Consider the following 13,674-nt stretch of genomic DNA (forward strand, 5'->3'; position numbering starts at 1 on the left):
TTGCTTGTTTCCCAGACAGTTTCTCTGTGTAGCCCTAGCTGTCCTCGAACTCACTCCATAAACAAGGCTGGCCTTGAACTCCAAGATGTACTGACCTCTCCTCCAAGTGCTAGACTTAAAGGCATCACCACTGTCCAGCTTGAGAACTACTATTTTAAGGAAATGCAGAAAGCTATAAATGATTAGGTGGAATCTCCAAATCTGTAGTAAATATCCCTATACAACTTGTGTACCAAGTGTCTGCATTTATAATTTTGCTTTTAATTGAAAATGCTCTCATGTGTTCTGGAACTTAATAGTAATACAAATAACAGCAATCAGCATTGACTCTGCATATACAAACATTATCTCATTTAATCCTCTTAGATATCTATTCATTAGCTACTATGCCATAGATGAAGAAATCCAGATTAGAAGCAGAGGAAGTTTGTTCGTGGTCACAAAAACAGCTGCTAATATACCTTAGATTCTGACATAAACAATGCATATCTAACATTAAGTCTTGATAATTTATCTTCTATACATGAATACTTCTGGCAAGGGAAGAATAACACAGTGAAAGAACAAGTTGGAGTTAATACATCTCAAGCTAGGAAACAGAAATTATTAGCCCAGTGTCTCATGATTCCTCCAGTACTCTTTAATACCTTGCCATTTTAAGTTCTACCTTTCTAAGAGCCCCTGCTATTAGCACCACTTTAGAAACCAAGCCCTTTGGGTGACATCTAAACCATAAGACAGTATATTCTGCCCCTTTATACCACATATCAGCATATTATGTGTAAACAGAATGAACCAGATCTCTATTTGAAAAGTTACTTGTTTTTAGTTACTTGACTACTTATATCTTCTATTTAAAATAGCATATGAGCTAGATAGTGTATTAATTCATACCATTTAAATATGAGCATAAATTATTGCACCAAAGACCATTTTTAAGTGCCATATGATATCACCTCCATTTCAAACACAAGGAAACTGAAATTCATACATGTTTAAATACCTACTTCCTCCCAAGACCTACTGCTTATATTGTACAAAAATCTAAATCACTCTCAACTGACTCCTAAGCCCAAAATCTTTGCTTATACATGCAGATTTATTAAAGAAAGTATCAATGACTCACCAACTGCTTACAAAGTTGATACAGCACTTGCTAAAACCACACTCTGCCCAAATCAATCAAGATATTAGTCAACTTACATCTTAAAAATCAACAAATAAAAAAGCACATGTTGATAACAGGTACGTTCTCACATGCTTCAAGAAGATCATTTATAGGAAATATTAAAGAATAAGGTAAATTGACTTATGTAATGTCAGCGCACATTTATGTGAGTTGTTTACATTAAAAGGAAGACACTTAAAAGGTAATGTCATCACAGCTACAGACGCCATCTGTAAATTAAACAATAACTTTCAAAGCCAAAAGTACTGAAAACCTAAGTCATCTGCAACAGAAATCATTTTCCTAAACCTCGATTAATCAGAAAAAAATTCCATTTCAAGTTAGAATCTACAAAGGTCAGGAGTCATGCCCTGAGGTTTGTTTCTAATTCAAGCATTTACACTACAAAATAGCTGTTAAAGAGTGACCAAGTTCAATCTACTTGTTGAAAACCCAACTTTTTAAAAGTATAAGCATTTGTGGATTAAAGAGGAATGTGGTCTAATTTCAATCAAATCATATTCTCAGAGTCCAAACATGTTTGTGAGGAACCTGACAAAATGAAAGGCTCTGGGATATCACTAAAACAGAAGGCAGTATGAGCCAGAGATAAACAATTACTAATGTCACAGAACATCATTCCAGATTTGGGGAAAGAGATATTAATAAAAAAAGAAAAAAAACCTACAGCTCATCACTACTTCCTCCCATCAATGACTCCTATCGTGACCAAAATGAATGACAATGCAATAATGTAAAAGCGAATGACAACCATAAAGGGGGAGGGGGGTGAAGATTGAGGTCATATCTTTTAACATGCATCATTTAAAGTAAGAGTTCCCCCACTTATCTGAATCAATTTTACATACTTCACTTCATTCAGATAATTGAAGTTTTCCTTTAGAGTTGTAAAATGTTTACCTCAACATAATTAGTAAATTGTCCACTTAAAGACACCACTACAAAAACTGCCATCTTCCCTTCTACACATGCACATGTACTCGACTATCATTAAATGTTTGAGATTTCGGCTTCTATGGAAAATTTAGCTCAAATGTCCTCTTTAAAAAATTAGTACAAGAAACCCTCCAAGAAAAGTTATGGTCATTACCTTTTTAATACAGAGTGTTTGCATTACTTGTTAAAGACATGGCAATTTGAGAGTTCAATATATGACTGCTGTTCTAAAACCAAATTAAAGGTTTAGACTACTAAAGAGTTTGATGACTTCCCTCAATACAATAACTAGAATTGTATGGAGAACAAAATCAAAGAGGTCTCTCCTTTTATAGGCAGTAATTTAAGGGCCTTGTAATGAGAATTTAGTCTTTAGTATATAATTACTAATGAACAAAAATGGGGTCATTAAACTCACTTCTTTATAGTGCCATAAAATTTCTATGTGTAAGAAATATAAAATAATATATACATATTCATCAAACTGAAAATACACTGAAATGTGCAGTGCCTTACAATTCAACATCATGAAATTTTTACACCTTAAGTATATGTCTCTAAGAAGACTGAAATCATTTTTATATGGATGTCTATAATTTAAAATACAAAACCTCCAAATACTAACATTGGCAATAAAATCTCTAAATTTCTTCAATATATTATATATTTTCTATGGACACTGTCCCCCAACACTAATCTAGAATTTACTATTAGAATGGCTATATTGACTAATATTAATAACTTGCTGTGAGATATGCAGTCTCACTTTTAAAGTATACACAGTCTACAAAACAGAAAATGACCATATTACAGAAATATATAATGAACACCTTATCAAAATAAAGCTTATCAAAATGAAGAAACCATAGGGCAGAAAGTCAAACACTTAAAAATATCAACCACTCAAAACAGACAAAATAATTCTAAGCTAACTAGAGGCTAGCCAGGAAAGGGTTCTAAGTCATGACTGGATAAATCCTGGATGTCCTAGAGTTCTGATCCATATGAAAAGCTGAACCTCAAAAATGTTACAAATGCTAACAGCCCAAGAATCTATATTTCAGTATCTCAAGAGCAGTGCAATGAGTATGAATCTAGAAGATTCAAACTCAGTACCCTGATTCTGCCAAGACCTCTACTATCTGCAGATAAAAACAGGCCTTAGTTTCCTATGTAGAGAAGGGAGGACTTGGCCAATCTGTTCCTGGTGCTTAAGCAAAGAGAATGTTCTAGTTCCACAAGGGTTCTGAAAAGGAAGGGAGGGAGGGATAGGGAAGAAGGGAGGGAGGAGGGTTGGTGGGTCAGTCAGTCACAAAAAGTCCTGATTACTTTTTTAGACAAATATTCAAAAAATGTATCATTTGTTCAAGTTAATTGTCACAAGGAGGAAAAATTTATGTATTTCTACAAACTCTTACCTCATTCTATATCCTAAATTCTTTTAACTTTATGAAATATCTGAGTGTCTCTTACATACTTTTGATATGTTACAGTCATACATTTGTAAAGCTCCTAATGAGAAATGTGTTTAAAAATAAACTCTCAGATGCACACAGAGTATATTGCCAAGGGTATATATAGCATAATATAATAAAGAATGAATGATCAAGGTACAACTCTGACTTCCACCAAAAGAGATTCTGGGGGGCAAGGAGGTAGGGAGTATATTCACCCTCTGTGCGAAAGAGACTGATCTGAAAGGAAGACTGGGGCATACTGCATTGGCAGACGCAAGATGACAGCTTCATGGAATTAAGTCCCATCTGCTTCTACTATAAACTTGCTTTGATAACAAACTCAGTAGAAAAAAAAAATGAATGTAGTTCAAAGACAGTATCACTGTAAAGGTTATGACCTAGAACTTCACATCTTCAAATAGTAATCACTGTAGAACTGGCCTGACTATATATTTATTTGCTAGGCCCAACTCTATCAGCTTTTCAAACTGTACTCTGTGAAAGAAACCATGAAATGTTTCTTATTTTGTTTTGCTTTCATACACAAACACATTATTTTGATCTAGAAAAAAAACATAAGTATATGCATAAAAGAAAGAGAAGACTCACAGTATTTTAGAATTACGAGCAACATAAAGCATACTACATTAAAATATCATTCTAGGATAGCTTGACAAAGTAGTCCAAACTCCCAAATCATGTTATTTATGCATTCTACAGGCTGAAGAATACATCTGTATAAAGTGAAACCAAAACTTCAAAATATGGCCTACGGTAACAATTGAAGGTTGCTGAATTCATGGTTATCAAACTTTGCTCCAGTAGAAATTTCACATTACTCTAGTATAAAGGAGGTATTCTATCACTAAATTCATATACCTGTACACTGAAATTTTTCAGTGACATTAAAGAACAAAATTAATGCTTCTTTCCCCAATTTTTCTAAAATATTATATACCTTGGTATTCTCTCTTTCAGTACTGGTTCAACACAAGAAAAAATTAGTAATTTCAATTTTAGTAAAATCATAATTTTGTATTTCCAGGCACTCATCTACCAAAAGACCAAAGCATTTACAGAATATCTATCCAGTGCATTTGACACTAGCCATACAGATTAAGAACATATGGCCATCTTTCCAAAAACACCTACCAAGAAAAGACATAGAGGGAATAAATATTCAGTAAGTTTTTACCACTGTGCTGTGAGAGATAAAAAAATCCCAACCCACCCAAACAAGGACCCCAGGGCTCCTGCGTTTTAGGATTTTTTAATTGAATCTCTGCTTCTACTGAATATCATAGTCATACACAATATAACTCTAAAACTATTGGTATACCAATCTTCTGGGACACAGACTACCCAATTCAAGAATATGAATGACAGGGACAGAACTGATCTATCAGTTACGAATGTGAAATCTTTGTCCTAAAATTTGTCCTGTCTACAAGATGTTCTGAGGTAAAGATGACACAGAAATTGTGGGAGTAGCTAACCAATGACTGGTCCAGCTTGAGATTCATTCAAAGAGAGGAAGCCCACCACTCACCCAACCTAGAGGGCCAGAACCCAGTGGCTGGATAGCAAAGACAACTGGCAAAATAAAATAAAACAGAACAAATCACTGAAATGATTCCTAATGATATTATGCTATACTCATAGATTGGTGCCTAGTCCAATTCTCAGCAGAGACCCACAGTCAAACAAAAACTGCAGAAGAAAGGATTCTAGGAGCCTGAGAGGTCAAGGATGCCACAAGAAAACCCACAGAATCAACTGACTTGGGCTCACAGGGGCTCACAAAGACTGAACCATCAACCAGGGAGCTTGCATGGGTTTGCCCTAAGCCCTCTGCATACATGTTACAGTTGTGCAGCTTGGTCCTCTTGTGAGACTACTAACAGTGGGAGCAAGGCTTTCTCTAGGTCTTTTGCCTGCTTTTGAGACCATTTTCCTCCTACTGAGTTGCCTTGTCCGGCATTAATATGAGGGGAGGTTCCTAGTCTTACTGCAACTTAATATGTCTTGTTTGGTTGATACTCATGAGAGGCCTGTTGCCTTCTGAAGAGCAACGGAGGAGTAGTGGGGGAGAAAGGACTGGGAGGAAAGGAGGGATGAGAAACTGTGGTCGGGATATTGATATATGAGAGAAGAATACATTTTTAATTTTTATTAAAATATGTATTCCTTTTACAGAAGACCCAAGTTGAGTTCCCAGAATCTACACAACTCCAACTCCAGGGCATCTGTCACCTCTGGCTTCCATAAAAACCTGGATTCACGTGTGTATACACACATACAATTTAATTAAAATAAACATGTTTGCTGGGCAGTGGTGGCTCACGCCTTTAATCCCAGCCCTTGGGAGGCAGAGACAGGAGGATTTCTGAGTTCAAGGTCAGCCTGGTCTACAGAGTGAGTTCCAGGACAGCCATGGCTACACAGAGAAACCCTGTCTCAAAAAAACAAAAAAAAAAAACAAAACAAAAAAACACCCATGTTTTTTAAAGACAATGACTAGTAAAATGCCAGCATGGTGGAAAGTGGAGCCATGAGGATGAGGAACTCAAGACCACCATCACCAACATACTGAATTCCCGAGCCTAGGCGATATAAGAACCTGTTTCAGAAAAAGAAAAGCCGAAATCTGAATACTTCTTAAACAGAAAATTACTAAATTCAATTTTTTAAACTAAAATAAAAAGAAATGCTTCAACTTAGAAATGTAAGAATAGTTTGCTAACTACAAGTAAGTGTACCATCTGTATCTAATGTGTCAAAATTAGAAATCATTCTTACATGATCTGAAAGGGAGGATAAAGAAGAAAGGCAGTGATTACTTGGCAGGTTTTAAGATACCATAATCAAGAGGGAAAGAACCAGAGCTCAGAAAAGCATTTCCCTTTGCTCAATGGACTGAGGAGTGAGGGTGGGGAGTTGGCCAAACCAAGATCAAGTTTAGTACAAAGGTGTGTCCATCACAAGGTTTCAAGTAGTTAAATGCTTAATAAAGGCAAACTGTTAGTTACTTCTAAATCTCTTGAAAATGTAAAATGGTGAAGCTGGACTACACTGCTGAGGTCCTCATCAACAGGAAATCCTATTAGCCTATGATTTATATGGTAAAAATGTTAACATGATTTCAGAACAAAAGTAAGGACACTATGGTGTTATAAAGTGTATTATTAGTAGGTGTTACCTACTAATGGTTTAAGTTTCTCGGAGTATCCTGATTCAAAACGTCTTTCCCCAACCCTCAATATTAAACTGTTTCATGAAATACAGAGCAAGACCCTAAGGACAACTGTATAATTCTTCTCAGTTGAAGTTAAGAATCTATTCCACATCAAAACCTGGAATGCACTAATTAAAAGTCAGTATCTCACTTGGTATGTAGGTTCCAACACGTAACTCCTGTCATTGCTAAAGCTTACGGTAAAACAGGTTAATTTAACACAATAAAATGGCTCTGTTAAGCTATACTGCCTTTTTCCCCCCCAGCAGTTCCTTTACCTAACCACTACAGGAAGCTTTAAAGTCATCTTCAAGGGTACTAAGCCAGCCAAGCTGGGCACAGGAGGGGACAAGGATCCTCCTAGGCATGTGGAACGATCACCTTCAACTCACCGTTTCCACTTCCAAACTGTGATACAGGTGGGAGGGAAAATGTAAGCCCTTTTCTTTGAACCACCCATCACAGGGCCTCAAGGCACTAACTTAAGAATTATGTCAAAGCTTATGGGTCGTAGTCCTGAGACTATAAAAGTTGCACTAGCCCCTCGGAGTGGGAGTAGGGGTGCTGACGCTGCCTACCGCCAGATCAAGGGTTAAATTGATGTATTAATGCAACTTTGCTGTTGTTCAGTTAGTTGTAAAGACTTATTAACTCCAAGAACCCTTCCTCGCTGGAGAACGCCCGGACTGGCGGAATCCTGCAGAAACCTCAGGCCTATGCCGAATCCACTAATGGGAGGCGCGAGGTGTTGGGTCTCGCCGCCCGAGGTGTGGGACGCCGGGATCCCGACTAGAAAAACTCGGGCCAGGGTCTCGCCGCGCGGGAGATGTCCTAGTGTCGGCCTGGACTCTGTCCGTCCCCGGCTCCGCGCGGGGAGAAGCGTCGCCGGGGACCCACAAGACAGCCCGACAGAGCAGAAGGCCGCGCGTGCGCCCGGGAAGCGCGGCCCCGGCTCCGCCCTCCTCCCCCTCCGCTCCTCGCGGCCGCCGCCCCACTGGGAACTCCGCGCCGCGCGGCCCCGCGAGGCGGGCGCCGGGAGGGAGGGGCCGCGCTCCCCGCCTCCCGCGGCCAGCGCAGCTCCCAGCCAAGACGACTCACCTCCTCCTCCTCCTCCTCCTCCTCCTCCACGGCTCCCTCCAGGCCACCGACGGCCCAGCTGGCGACGCGCTGACGCCGAGCCCCTCCCCCGCGGCCGCCACCGAGGCCGCAGCCCCTCCCCGCTGCGGCGGCAGCGGCCTTGGGGCGCGTCAGGCGCCGGTCCCGCCCTCGCCCCGCCCCGCCCCGCCCACAAGCGTGAGGCCCCGCCCCCAGGCGGCAGGCTCCACGCGCAGTCCCCCTGACTCAGAGGCCGCTCGGTGCGGGCAAACTCTCCAACGGCGGCGCGGCTCCTCACACCTGCTCTCCGCCCACGGGCCCCTCGTACGCTTTCCAGTCAAGCCAGCGCCCCCGCCGCCCCTTCGGCTTTTCCGTACTCGCTCACACCTCTGGTCGCTGCCTCCGCTCGCGCTGCGGCCTTCTCTTCCTACTGAGAGGTCTGTGGGCTGACTCACCGGGTCGCTCGTTCTTCGGCAGGTGGCTAGCCGGCACCTGTAGTCGCTTTCCTTAACTTCCGGGCGCGCCTAAGCCTCACGGACCCCGCATGGCAAGCGCACACCCTCCTGCATGTATTGGTCAGCACGCCCCACTTTCCCTCCCTCCGGATTCCTGCGGGACCTCTGCTAGCCTGTGCTGGCTTTTCCTCTACTTTAAGTTATATGCAGCCTCACGGTTGTAGATACTATACCTACTTAAGATGCATCTTGAGTGTTGGTAATAACATATCCGCGGATCCGCTCACAAGAGTAGTTACAGAGCAATTAAAAGTCAGAAAGAATCCAAGAAAAACTCTAAAGGATTTCTATAAAATAGGAATGTGTCTCCTTTACATTTCTATGAGTCTGAATTAGTGATTTCGTATTTGGATTAAATGATTCATGCGTAGACAAAACATGCAATGGTAGGTCTATGCTTTTATCTGGTATGTTCATTTTTAAAGCTACAGCTTGGAACAGACTGTAGTGTAGAAATGCATTAAGCATACCAAAATAACAGAGACTGATTAGGCCTTTGGAGTTACAGCCACAAGTTGCTTAAAGTTATGTGAGAAAACATTGTTATCCTTAAATTGAGCAGTAAAAAACGATCTTCTGTTCTAAACAAAGCCCACACTCTATGTGGACCTCCACAGCTTAAAACCACTGTAGACTTGAACAACAGTATTCCGAGCATTTAAAAAGCCTAATAAACCATCTGTCCATCTACTTTTACACAAATTGGGAAACACACACCAAAAAAAGTGAATGCAGAAAGCTGAAAATGAGAATCCCAAATGGCAAATGAATCTACTAAATCCTATTTTATAGAATAAAATATTGGGGAAAAAACCCAAAGCCTATTCATCAATCTGGGAAAAGAGTCATAATTTTATAAATGAATCGTCTACTCTTTAAGATCACCTGGAGTCTTTTTTTTTTTATTTTGCTGATTAAGATCTGAAGTCCAGAGAAGATAACCAATATACCTGCTTTCCTAGGACCTGTCTTACATACTTGTCAGCATAGGATTTAAAACTGTAAGCATAAAGTCACTCAATGTCAAAATTCTTTGCCATCGAAGCTCTGTCTCAGCATACATGATCTGTGAGTGTGAGCTTAGGTAATGCTGTCAGAAGCCATTTCACCCTACTATGTTCAAGGATTCCTGTTATGCAACTTGCATCTCTCAGTCAGGGATCATCTGCATGATCTCAGTCACTCTGGCCCCAGCTCTGGAACCTTGATCCAACCAAACACATTCATCCTCAGAGGTGCCAAAGGCTGTGCCTGATTAAAAGAGTTATGAAATCTCTATTGTCAAGAAAATTACAACATTATTGGTGAGGTAAAATATGAGGCATGAAATGATAATTCAACACTAATAATCAAGGACTCAACAGTAATTTCCAAATGTTAAGTGGGAAAATGGTACACATAAATTAAGAAAAGACTTCGTAAAGACCACAACATCAAAAAGGAGATCTGTCATCCAGAGCACTGTGTGTAGGACAGAAGGTAAAGTAAAATGTTTGGACTAAAGCACTGTGAAGAAAACAGGCATACCTGGAATGAGGGGAAGTTAAATCAGGGAAGTAAAACAGGATATCCGAGAAACAGGATCAAGCCGGGCAGAAATGAAGGACTGAACCAGTGGGAGAGGACCTAGATTTCAACTTGAGACAAATGTTAGTAGGAAATCATTGTGGGTAGACTGGGCAGGAGAGACAGGAGGGTGGGGAGTGAGGTAGAAAGATCAGAAGGCCATAATCTTGTTAGGAATATTGGACATCAATGCCACTTAGAAAGACTTGGATTTGGTGAGTTTGTGTAGGAGGCTACAAAAGCTAGGAAGTCCAAGGTGATGTGAGGATTGTGGCAAGGGTCCATAAGAGCCATATAGGATAAGGAAACAAGCTGTCTTCCCAAGGAAGAGCCTCCACACCATATTCTCATCCCACAAACCTAATTTAAAACTCAAATAGAAGATAAAGAGCTCTTGACCCAGTTCCTGTCCATGGACCTGTCAGTTTTATGGTCAACTTATTTTTATTTCAGCCACATTAATGTAAATGTTCTTTATGGGGAATTATATGTTACAGTAGAAAATAAATAAAAAAATAAGTGGATATATAATGTTTCTAGGCAAGAAGGATATAAAAATATCTTTACCTTTCAGTAGTTTGTAACCTTCTTGTCAATGCACCAAATATAATACAAAATAGAATCCATGGGCAGGGAGAACAACCTTATGTACAGCAAGATGAAGTAATAGAGGAATTGTGAGGGCTATAGCTGATTAGATTAGGAATTATATGATCTATAGAGTCATCATTCAACAAGTTTTAGTGAACTTTGCACAGTTTTCTAGGTACTAAAGACAAAGCAATAAAACAAGTTCTCACAGAGACCCAAAAAGAGTCACATTTCATGTACACAAGACTATAAGAGAAGCCAAAAACATCTAGAATAAGAAACTGGGAAAAGCATGAAGGAAAGAATTAAGGGAGATATTAAAGCCTTGGAAATAGAAGGGCATTTGAGGTCAGGTTAAAGTAAGCACATTGGAAGATTAGTCCCTCTGGCATTGGGAATCTGAAGGAGAGATGGGGACCTGGAAAGCAAATGTAAGCCTGCATGATAATACAGACAGGAGATAAGAAGTAGACAAGGTTGCCGGCAAGGTTAGCAAAGAAGATGAAAATGTTAAGACTAAATAGTGGGTAGGTGGTGTTAGTTACAGAAGATCTATAGCATCGCATGCAGCAGAAAGGTCGAAGAGATAGGCATTAAGCAAAGGCCAATCTGGTTAACAACAATGATGTCATGTGTGACGTCAAAGAGGAATGTCTCTGAAGAGTCAGAAGTGATATGGAGGTGATGAATGCTGACTGAAATAACCAGCACAACTCAAAATCTACAAAGTACACATGTGTTCTAATTACTTTTAGGGACACTGTTGAATTTTAGGTCCACTTAAGTTTCCTACCTGTGTCTAATTTTTGTCTGTATATTAAAGGAAGAATAAATATCTCCAAAAATGTATCTGATTTATTTTTATGGACCAAAACTCCATCACATAAATGACTCCCAGAGCATTTACTCTTCTCTTGGAATATAGCAATAACCTAACAGCTTCATTACCTGCCATGTCTCAACCAGGTAGGCAGTGAGTATGACCTTAAACACATCATACATTCTCACTGAACTCTAGGTTTTCACTAGTGAAAAAGAGAACTCTCAGAGAGAGGAATAGAGCTAAAAGGCAAGCCTTTCTACCAAGAAGAAACAAAAGCATCCCGTGAAGTGTGCAGGGACAGCTACCATGACTTCAAGTAGTCCTTTTGCCATCTGGAAGAAGACAGCTCAGCCAAACCAGATGCTCTTTTGTTTAGCACACTGCAAGACAATTAAGGAGTATTTTTCCTCCCTGGAAATAGATTAGAAAATTTGGCAGACAAAGTAGAGGGAGAAACCTGAAGCCATCATTTTGAAGTGATGTATCCTTGAGCTTCCAAGGATAAGCCAGCCAGACTTTGGCCACGGTTGTGTCCATACATGTATGTGCATGCCTTCTCCTGATTGTATTATGTTAGTGAGTAGAGTATATTAATTTGTTAGGTGTTATTGAAAGACAGAATGCTATTAGCACTCTTTCTTAGTTGGAATATACTTCATTTGGAGGTCTATTGGGAGCACCCAATCTCTTGGGGTGATTTGGAAAGCTGCATTAAATTCATTGAAGGGAAAAATGTGAAAATTATTCTAAAAACAATCAGGAAATTTACTATGTTTAGTTTGCTAGCCTAAAAGCTCCTCAACTCAGTAGTGACTACAGATTCCTAGCATTAAACAATTACCATATTGCTGAAATTAACATCATATTTAGCCTTAGAAATCTTCCTGTTATTGGTGCTGAGAGAGACCAAAAATATCACTAGCCTACATAGTATAAAATATATTCTTTGTCAGTGAAATATCTTTAAATTGGATATAGCTGTTCCAAGAGAACATGGTTTATCATTGTTACCTTCTGGCTTAGAGCTAGAAACATTTCTTCTGTGCTTCATCCTGTACCTTTTATCAAGGATGAATTTCAGGTTTTTTTCCTTAAAAACAAAGAAAGCTTACATAATCTCACCTCATGACTAGACTTTCAGTAATTATGTGTTGCTTGGAATCAGTGTCAGCCAACCAAGTTCAAATGGGGGGAAATGTTTGATCTGCTCTGATGTGATTTAGAAGACTGTGTACATAGAAGGTACAGCTATGCACATACAGAGGACATATTGATCTAATTTGACTGCCAGTGATTTAATTAATGTTTTTCAAGCACTTTGAACATGAAAAGCACTATCTGAAAGCTGAGAGCTATTACTCATAATCGTTATTCCTAGAATTAACGTACAAATGTGATAGTTTCATGGTATCTTTGAGAGACAGGCTCTATTTTAATAAACTCTTTAGGCCATGCTCTAAGAAACTCTCATTAAAACTTCAAGACTCTAGTTTCTGAAAGTCAACCCTCAAGCTGGTTGAGTATCATCCATCAGTAGAGTCTGAAGTACACAGGCTAAATAAACAACAGTGACAGCTTGGGGAAGTATATGCACCTGTGTTATTCAGAAAATGTTAACAAGGGCAAGCCTGAAATAAGAACACACACCAAAACCTGATTTTCAAGTTGTCGTGCATGTGTACAACCTAAAATTACCCAGATTATCATCTAGTTTTTTTTTCTTCTAACTTTTTTCTCTCTAAGGAATAACTAGCTACTAATGAGCATGATATTTTGGTAATAATTTTAAAAGAAGGAAAAAGCAGAAACTTTTTTTACGGCTTTAACAAATGAACACACCATTTGTAATTGTTAATTTTTCTTCAAGTCTAGTATAAGAACAAGAGGCAACATAGGAAAAAAAATTGAACTCCAAAATACTTAGGTTGGAAAAAAAAAAAACACACTTGTCTAAGACTCAGCAGTTTTAGCAGCATTCTATCTATGCCCACAAAGGAACAGCAGGATATTTGTCCAACTTTCCAGCATCATAGGACAGATGCTGACTTATACCAAAATGTGTATATGGAAACCTAACACTTTGTAAGACAATTTAAAGTAAGGAATTTTAACACAGGTGCACACGTGGCTACATAGTGTGTTTCCCACAGAAGACATGCATTAGTAAAGGAAAATCTCAGCACTAAGCAATACATACCTTCCTGTGAGTTATTGTCTAGAGAGGCCCCAGAGACCCCCAAACAGCATAGGCTATTGCCTTGCTCTTA

At 39.4% G+C, this 13,674-nt stretch overlaps 1 protein-coding gene across 13 annotated transcripts in view; it reads right to left on the reverse strand.

Moving 5' to 3' along the window:
* Positions 1 to 8,387, reverse strand: part of Qtman (queuosine-tRNA mannosyltransferase) — a 345,771-nt gene extending 337,384 nt beyond the window's left edge. For 5 of the 13 annotated variants that reach the window (XM_076928705.1, XM_076928707.1, XM_076928710.1 and 2 more), the window contains exon 1: positions 7,916 to 8,032. The gene's annotated coding sequence lies outside the window, so the exon portion shown is untranslated. Of the gene's footprint in view, positions 1 to 7,915; positions 8,036 to 8,299; positions 8,319 to 8,367 lie in introns of those variants that run through there. The other 8 variants (XM_076928708.1, XM_076928706.1, XR_013108571.1 and 5 more) reach the window with 7 other exon arrangements.
* Positions 8,388 to 13,674: the final 5,287 nt, after the last annotated feature.

Source organism: Arvicanthis niloticus, chromosome 2 (genome assembly GCF_011762505.2).
Source record: "Arvicanthis niloticus isolate mArvNil1 chromosome 2, mArvNil1.pat.X, whole genome shotgun sequence".
Taxonomy (NCBI): Eukaryota; Metazoa; Chordata; class Mammalia; order Rodentia; family Muridae; genus Arvicanthis; species Arvicanthis niloticus.